At 45.3% G+C, this 8,782-nt stretch overlaps 1 pseudogene; it reads right to left on the bottom strand.

Annotated features, from left to right (window-relative positions):
* Positions 1-1,031: 1,031 nt before the first annotated feature.
* LOC118006837 lies at positions 1,032-1,131 on the bottom strand (annotated as a pseudogene).
* Positions 1,132-8,782: the final 7,651 nt, after the last annotated feature.

Here is an 8,782-nt window from a genome sequence, read left to right as displayed (position 1 = left end):
GGAACCATCAAGATGTCCTCGGCTTTGGAGCCTCTGGGTTTGCAGAGCCAGCAAGTCACGTAGGAAAACTTACGGAAGATATCAAGTCTGCTCTCAGGATCTGAGGATGATGATAATGACCTTAACTAAAAACTAGTGGGCACCCAGGTGCTGTGCAAAGTGCTTTGCATGCATTATGTCATTTAATGCTCACAAAGGGTTCTGGAAAGGGTTTGGAAGATCACGCAGTCCAATCCTGTCATTGTGCAGATGAGGAAGCAGAGCTCAGAGAGGGGACTCTGCCAAGGCAGCACAGACAATCCGTGGGAGAGCTGAGCTTAAGGGTTCGAGTGCTCACTCTCCCCTGTACCCCCACCATGCCATCCACAGGGTACTCCTGGGAAAGGCAGAAACAAGGGGTCTCAGGATGCCCCAGGGGAGTAAAAAGATTCAAGACAGAAGTCCATACCTGAAATGACACAGATGAGCAGGCAACAGGACAGCCAGCAGAGGGCTCAGGGGTCTCTTGTGAAAGACCCACAGCTCAGACCTCAGGCGATGTGGCCCAGGGGCTGCAGGGGAGACACTGATGCGGCCGAAGGTTGGGAGCAGGGAAGTGGCGAGGGACCCCTGGGAATGGGAGAGGAGGGGCCTGATTTCAAAGGCAAATCCAAGTCCTGAGTCCTGGCTTCTCTAGGGCTCCAAACAAAATTCCTTTCTCAGGGTTCCCTCTGCCAAGGGAGAGGGAGCAGAGCTATTCCGAGCCCTCCCTGTTCAAGAAAAAAGTCCTGCAGCCAGGAGAGGTGTGTCCCCCAGGGCAGACAGGCAGAGCTGGGATGCAGCTGGTGGGCCTCGGAAGGTCGCAGGAGGGTCACGAGGGGGCCCGAAGGACAGGACTACTTGAGGACAGAGCAGGTGAGTGTGGCTGGCAGGAGGTGGGGCTTGAAGTGGCCCTAACGTGGGGGCGGGGGGGGGGGGTGGCCAAATCTGCAGGCAGCAGCCCCCTTCTGCATAGCCAAGCTAAGAATGGCTTAACATTTTTTTTTTTTAATTTAAATATGGAACCCTTCATGAATTCCCTGTCATCCTTGTGCTGCACTAGTCTTCTCTGTATGGTTCCAATTTTAGGGGATGTGCTGCCAAAGGGAGCACTTACCATTTTTAAATGGTTAAAAAATCTATATTTGGCAACGCGTGAAAATGATATAAAATTCAAATTTCAGTGTCCTTATATAAAGCAGTCCTGGAAACCGGCCACACTCACTGGAGTACGTCCTGTCTAGGGCGGCTTTTACACCACAGCCGCAGACAGAGTAGGGGCCAAGAGATGCGGGGCCCACAGCGCCCAAAATATTACTGTCCGGCCCTCTGTAGAAAATATCAACTCTTGCTTGAAGCTTGGTATTTCTAAAAAATAATTTTACTGAAGTAAATAATATGTAAATAAAATTCATGCTCAAAAAAGATGACAGATGAAGCTTAAGTTCCCTTTGACCACCCCCCCCCCAACTTTCCTCAGAAGTCACAGCCTGGGTGCGCCTTCTTCTAGACTTCCTCCTGCACTTACATCGGCATGTGTGCATATCCATAGCAAAATAAAGGATCGTTTGGTGAATTTTCTTTCTGTAGATGGTTTTAGACGGTGCCTGTGCATAGTTTTTTTAAACTTGCTTTTTTGTGTGTGAACTTGGCCCCCTGTGAAGACCTACCCTGATACTTTTCAAAATGCTACATAATATTCTATGACTTGGCTCTGCGGTTTATTATTCCCTTACCAAAGGACACAAAGTGTGTTTCCTTTTTGCTATTGGAAACAATGCTGCAAAGAGCAAGGAGCATGCCAAGGCTCAACTAGCTACATGTCCTTGAAGATGGAACGCTTGTTAAATGAAAGAATGGTATTCCATACAGACATGTGAGCGGATGTATTCTTACTCATCTGTGTTTGTGACTCAGGACACACCACCAGGCAAGTCCCTCCCAATGTAGCCAGAAGCCTCCTGCTCTCCTTGCAGAGTGTTGGGTACCCGCCAACTATTGGTTGTAAGCAGGTAGAAAGCCTCCTGGCTTCCGGTTGAAACAGGATTCCTTCTGTACAAACTCAGTGGTTATTCTTGGAAGGTAGTGTGCGGGGGTGGGAAGTAGCAGAGAATGGGGAGCCTGGGAGCTTGGGGGCCCCGTTCTCACCTTCCCGCTTTCGGTGTGACCTTGAGCAGCCTCTTTGGGCTTCAGTTTCCCCAGCTGTTTAAGGAGGCTATGGGACTCTTAGAGCTCCCTGGCCTTTCGGAGCCCTACCAGCCTCTTTTCGGTGACCGAGTCCCTAAAGGAGCAGAGGAGTTCTGAGCGGTGGTGGTGTAGGCGCCCCCCGCGTGGGCACAGTGCTGTCAAGGGAGGTGCGGGGAGCTAGGCAGGGCACCATGTTGAACCCACGCTGTCACTGATCATTCCCCAGGGGAGAGATTGCATGAAGAGAGCATCCATGCAGCCCAGCTGAGCCCAAGGCCATTGTGGCCTTGAGCCCAGGGTCCTGGATCTGGACTGTGGGCTGTTAGATACTCCTGGAGCACCCTGTTTGCCTCCATCCTACAGCACTTACCACAGTTTGTTGTTCATGGTAATTTGTGTGATTGTGTCATAAATGTCCATCTCCCACCCTCTAGGGCGGGAGCTCTGTGAAAGCTGGGGCCAGGTCTATATTGCTCACCCTTTATCCCAGTCCACTAGCACAGTGCCTAACTCTTTGTGGGCACTAGACAAACCTCTGCTGAATGAATAAATGAGCTGGTCCAGCCTGGTCTCAACAACAGAGACATAGCCTTCTCTCTAAACCAAGGGCTCCCAAAGAGACAAATAAGGAGGAGTAGGGAGTAGAAGGGGCAGGGTACAAACAGTCTAGGCAACATCTCAGAATTAGAAAGGTCACTCCGTTCCTGAGTGTCAGCCCTCGGGTGAGGAGTGGTCTGGAATAGTAGTCCTTGGGGAAAAAATACTCACTGAAGCTTTGAATTGTAGTATGCATTCATTTATTCATCCATTCATTCATTTCTTTTTTTTTTTCATTCATTTATTTCATTCACCAAATATTTACTGAGACTCTACCAAGCAATGGAGACATGAAGACAGGTATTTGCCAAAATCACACAAATAAATATCTAATCACCAGTGAGGACAGTGTTATGATGGGAAAGAACAGGATCCTAGGAGAGATGATGGGGAGGGGTATATAAAGTGCACTGGTGAAAGGATTAGGAAGGAATTTCTGAAGAAGTGCTATTTAAGGAGAACCCACAAGAATAGTTAAGCTTCTACCAGGCTTACAAGAAGAGCTTTCATTCCATGGAAATGGAATGTTTCAATAGAATTTTGAGTGAGTCATGGGATCTTAGAATTCCAGACAGTGAATCTCAGAGTTACAGAATCTTAATCCCGCAGAATCCTGAAACAAACACTTACAGATTCTTCAACAGCAAATGGAACCTTAGAATTGAGTGTTAGAGATTCAGTCTTCAGATGTAAGAGCAAAGGGAATCTTTTTTTTTTTTTTAAGATTTTATTTATTTATTTAATTGACACAGAGAGAGAGAGAGACAGCATGTGGGGGAACACAAGTAGGGGGAGTGGGAGAGGGAGAAGCAGGCTTCCAGCCGAGCAGGGAGCCTGATGCGGGGCTCGATCCCAGGACCCCGGGATCATGACCTGAGCCGAAGGCAGTTGCTTAACCAACTGAGCCACCCAGGCGCCCCGAGCAAAGGGAATCGTAAGAGAAAGTTTATCCCATCCCCTTCTCTACTATTGTACAGATAGTAACAGAACAAAAGTGCACAGTCCTAGAACCCAGCCAGAACCCTCGCCTCTTATTATTAATAGATTAGGACTCTAACCATTTAATAAATAAAAATAATAGCAACAATGCTTATATTTATTGTCTCATTACTAGATGCTAATTGCTGCTGAGTAATTTATATCATTATTATCAGTGAATTCCAACACCAAACTCATGAGGTAGATGTTGTATAATACCCATGTATTATAACTAAGAAAACAGAATCTTGGGGGAATAAGGATGGTTAATGGTCACTCAGCTAGAAAGAGGTAGAACCAGAACCTTAGGGCTTTTTTTGCTTATTTGCTTTTTATTTTAAACACTGTGCTTTAAAGCATGGTGCTACGCAGCTTTTTCTTGTTACAGCTGCTTTCAGGCCTTTTCACAGGGACCCCAGCCTTCCTGTAACTTCCACCTTAGGGGTCAAGGTAATCTCTTGGCCCGACTCTGCTGTGGGGTGATAAGCATCCTGGAAGGTCTGTAGAACACTCTCATGTCAAAGGAGCCTTCTGAAACCGAAATGTGCTGTTAAACCTAAAAGAAGTGAGTCTGTTTATGGGATCCAAGAAACAGCATGGCATCAGGAAACCTAGTTCCCATCTTAAGGTAGGCACTAAATAGCTATGTTACGCCGGCTCAGTGATGGAGCCTCCCTGGGTCCCAGGTACCACGTCTTTTACGGATAGCGCCTGCTCTGTCCACCTCAGTGTGGAGCAATAATGCATGCAAACATGCTCTGTGATTCATGAAATATATGTAAGCATTCTAAGGTTCAGTGGTTTCTCTTCTACCTTGTGCATAAGAGCGTGGATGGATCTCCTCTATACGGGGGGTAATTTGGAAATATCAGGAGCCTCAAAAAATATTGATTATTCTTTTATCTTGAATTCAAGTTTTAGGAAACAATATCGAAGCTGGGCTGAAAAATTCAGAATCAACCTAAATGTCCAATAATTGGTGATGAGATGAACAAATTATACTATTACCATGGAATGGAATTTGATATAGTTATTTTCAATGTTTTGGAGAATATTTAATCACACAAAACAGTGTCCACAACAAATTAAGGTGTATCAAAGATAAAATAATATTTACGGTAAGTTCCAGGTTTTTGTGAATGAAAGTATACGTGTGTGGCATGTAAATGCTCCAGCAGTTTGGCAATTATAATTATTGCTGTTATTGTTGTTACAAATAGAAGAATGATGTTAATCGTAATGTTGCTGTAAGTTACCTTCGGACTGTAGGATTATGGCTTTAAATTATTTTCATCTTTTGATTATTTACACTCAATATTTTTACAATAAGAGAAACCAGAGAAACAAAAATCATTAGAAAAGTGATTCTGTGGTTTTTAAGCCTATTTTTTGTTTGCCTGCTGTTTCTCCATCTCTCCACCCTCCAAGTGACCTGCCTGCTCAAAACTAAGTGTCCTCACATCACTGAGACCCTATAGGGGAAAATCTGCTTCATGCCAAGTGGTTAGAAACTCCTTATGTTCTTTCCCACAGAGAGGAGCAATCCCCAAGCCTTTCAGAGGAATACCAGGCACTGAGACAGGACTTTCTTGTGGAAGAAGAGGGTCTTCCTGGTGGCCCTGTGAACAGTAACCCCTGGGGGTTCCTTCCTTTGGTCAAAGTGAGAATGGGAATGCGCCACACCGGGCACACTCTCCTGATGGAGGCCGGCAGAACTGGAATCTGCCAGCAGGTGGCATTATCTGACCACTTGCAGCTTTCCCAGAGGGCAACCCCGAGATCTGGAACATTTCTCCTCTGAAATCAGAGAAACTACAGCGCAGATAAAGGAGGGGAGAGAGTCTGGAATCCCAGTCCATTGTTCTGCCCACATCTCCACACCATATTGTCTCTCTTACAAACACTTTAGAAGGGCCACTCTATGTAGGAAGGGGCTTGGAACAGCACCAAAAAGATGAAGTCATCTTAGCGTGTTTCTGTCCCACATTTGCCTCCTTCAGGCTTTGTGTCCGCCAGCCAGTGAGGTTATGTGACCTATGTTTACTTGCTATTCCACGGCCCCTGGATGTTTACGTTGTTCCTTTCTGTGGTTAAAAATACCGTGTGGGACCTCAAGAGCTTTCTCTGTATTTCAAATTATTTGCTTAGGACTGATTCCCAGAAATGAGATGAGCAGTCTATTAGCCTTTCTTCTGCAGCTCAGGGAATAAGGGTCTGGGCTCAGCAGTCAAGGGGACCAGGCTTTTAATCCTGCCTCAGTCGTCAGGGCTGACTGTGGGCAAATGCCATATTTTCTCTGAACTTCAGTCATCTTTACTGCAAATGAAGGATACTAGCAGCCCCTACACTTGCCCATTAGATCCCATTCTCTCTCCAAATATCGCTTCTCTCTCTCTTCATTTCTTCACTCTATCTGATCATTCCCATCAGCTCACAAATATGCTGTGATGTCACCAATCCTAAACAAATAAACCAACCAAAATCCTCCTCTTGATCCCCACCCCCTGCCAAGGATGCCCCATTTTCTTTGCTGGCCTTTGCAGCAAAACTCTTTTTTTTTTTTTTTTAAGATTTTATTTTATTTATTTGACAGAGAGAGACACAGTGAGAGAGTGAACACAAGCAGGGGGAGTAGAAGAGGGAGAAGCAGGTTTCCTGCAGAGCAGGAAGCCTGATGCGGGGCTGGATCCCAGGACCCTGGGATCATGACCTGAGCCGAAGGCAGACGCTTAACGCATTCTTGGCTCCCCTCTCTGTCTCTCATCTTATATCCAGTCCTTCCAGAAATCATGTTAATTTTACCTTGAAGTATATCCAGTCTCTAACCACTTCTCACTGACTCCATTTATGCCACTCTGGCTGAGCCACCAGCATCTCTCACCCAGATTACTCCAAAAGCCTCCTACCAGATCTCCAGCTCCTATGCTTGCCCCCCGTTAGTATTCAGTATTCTTTACACAGAAATATATCATCTCCACAATATATAAAGAGCTCTTACAACTCAACAACAAAAGGACAACCCAATTTAAAGATGAGCACAGGAAAAAAAAAAAACTACAATGGGTAAAGGACTTGAATAACTTGAATGGGTGAAGGACATTTCTTCAGAGAGGATGTATGTACAAATGGCCAATAAGCACATGGAAAGGTGTTCAACATCATTAGTCATTAGAGGAATGCAAATCAAAATCAGGAGATACCAAAAGAAAAGAAAAGATTCAGCTACACTTCAATTATAAAAACAGAACACAAAATCACAAGATAACATTTCACACTGACTAGGATGGCATTAAAAACAAAAAATAAAAAACGGAAAATAACAAAGTGTTGGCAAGGACATGGAGAACCCTGTGCATTGCTGATGGAAACAGCTCAGCAGTTCCTCAAACAGTTAAATATAGAATTACCATACAGACTAGCAATTCCACTCTTAGTAAATATGGAAGAGAATTGAAAATAAGTTCTTGGGGCACCTGGGTGGCTCAGTCGTTATGCGTCTGCCTTCGGCTCAGGTCATGATCCCAGGGTCCTGGGATCAAGCCCCGCATCGGGCTCTCTGCTCGGCCGGGAGCCTGCTTCTCCCTCTCCCACTCCCCCTGCTTGTGTTCCCTCTCTAGCTGTCTCTCTCTCTCTCTGTCAAATAAATAAAATAAAATCTTTAAAAAAGAAAACAAGTTCTCACACCAGTATTTGTACACAAATGTTGATAGCAGCACTGTTCACAATGGCCAAAAAGAGGAAACAACCTAAATGTCCATCAGCTGATGAATGGATAAGCAAAAGGTGATATATATGTGCAATAAAATATTATTCAGCCATAAAAAGAATAAACTACGGACATATGTGTCAACACAGAGGAACTTCAAGACCATTGTCATGATGGTTAATCTTACATGTCATCTTGACTGGGCTAAGGGATGCCCAGAGAGCTGATAAAACATCCTGTCTGGGTGTGTCCATGATGGTTAGCATTTGATTCACTGAGAGATTAGCACTGGGGTCCAGTAGACTAAGGAACTGCCCTCATCAATGTGGTCAGGCATCATGCAATCCATCGAGGGCCAAATGGAACAAATGGCAAAGAAAGGGTGAATTCAGCTCTCTCTCTTCTTGAGCTGGGATGTATATCTTCCTGCCCTCACACCCCCACCTCCCCTATTCTCAGGCCTGCAGATTCCAGCAGAATCACACCACTGGCCCTCCTCATTCTCCAATTTGCAGACAGCAGATTATGGGACTTCTCAGCCTCCATAAACTGCCTGAGCCAATTCCTATAATAAATCTCCTCCTATATCTATTTCTATATACCCTGTTGGTTCTGTTTCTCTGGAGAACCCTAATACAACTATGTGAAGTGAAAGGAGCCAGACACGAAAGGCCACACATAGTACCATTTCATTTGTATGACACGTTCAGAATAGACAAATCCATGAAGGCAGAAAGCAAATTGGTGGTTTCCAGGGACTGGGGGAGGGGAGAATGGAGAGTAATTGCTTAACGTGTTCGGGTTTTCTTTTAGGGGAATGAAACTGGTTTGGAACTATGCAGAGGTGGTGGTTAGATAAGAATGTGAATGTACTAAATGTCACAAAATTGTTCACTTTAAAATGGTTAATTTTATGTTGCATGAATTTTACTCCCAAAGAAAGAAGAAAATAAATGTCATGTCCCCCCTCTACTCAGCACTCTGAGTAGCTCCCCAGATGCCTCAGAGTAAAAGACCAAGTCCTTACGAGGACCCACAAGCCCCCTCCCCCACCCCCATTTGATTTGGTCCCTCCTTATCTCTGCTCTCCCTGTACTCTCCCTCCCCCTCACTCCACTCCAGCCACACTGGCCTCCTTGCTCTTCCTGGAACATTCCAGGCCTACTCCTGCCTCCAAGCATTTGCTCCAGCTGTTTCCTCTGGCTGAGAGACTCTTCCTACAGCTCGGCTACCTTCCTTACCTCTTCCACGTTGTTGTTCAAATCTCCCCCTCTCATTGAGCAATTACCCTGCAAA

The sequence above is a fragment of the Mirounga leonina genome, unplaced genomic scaffold, assembly GCF_011800145.1.
Source record: "Mirounga leonina isolate KUSES-001 unplaced genomic scaffold, KU_Mleo_1.0 Mir_99, whole genome shotgun sequence".
Classification (NCBI taxonomy): domain Eukaryota; kingdom Metazoa; phylum Chordata; class Mammalia; order Carnivora; family Phocidae; genus Mirounga; species Mirounga leonina.
The sequence above is the reverse complement of the archived record's forward strand: the minus strand, read 5'-3'. Positions and strand labels throughout refer to the sequence as shown.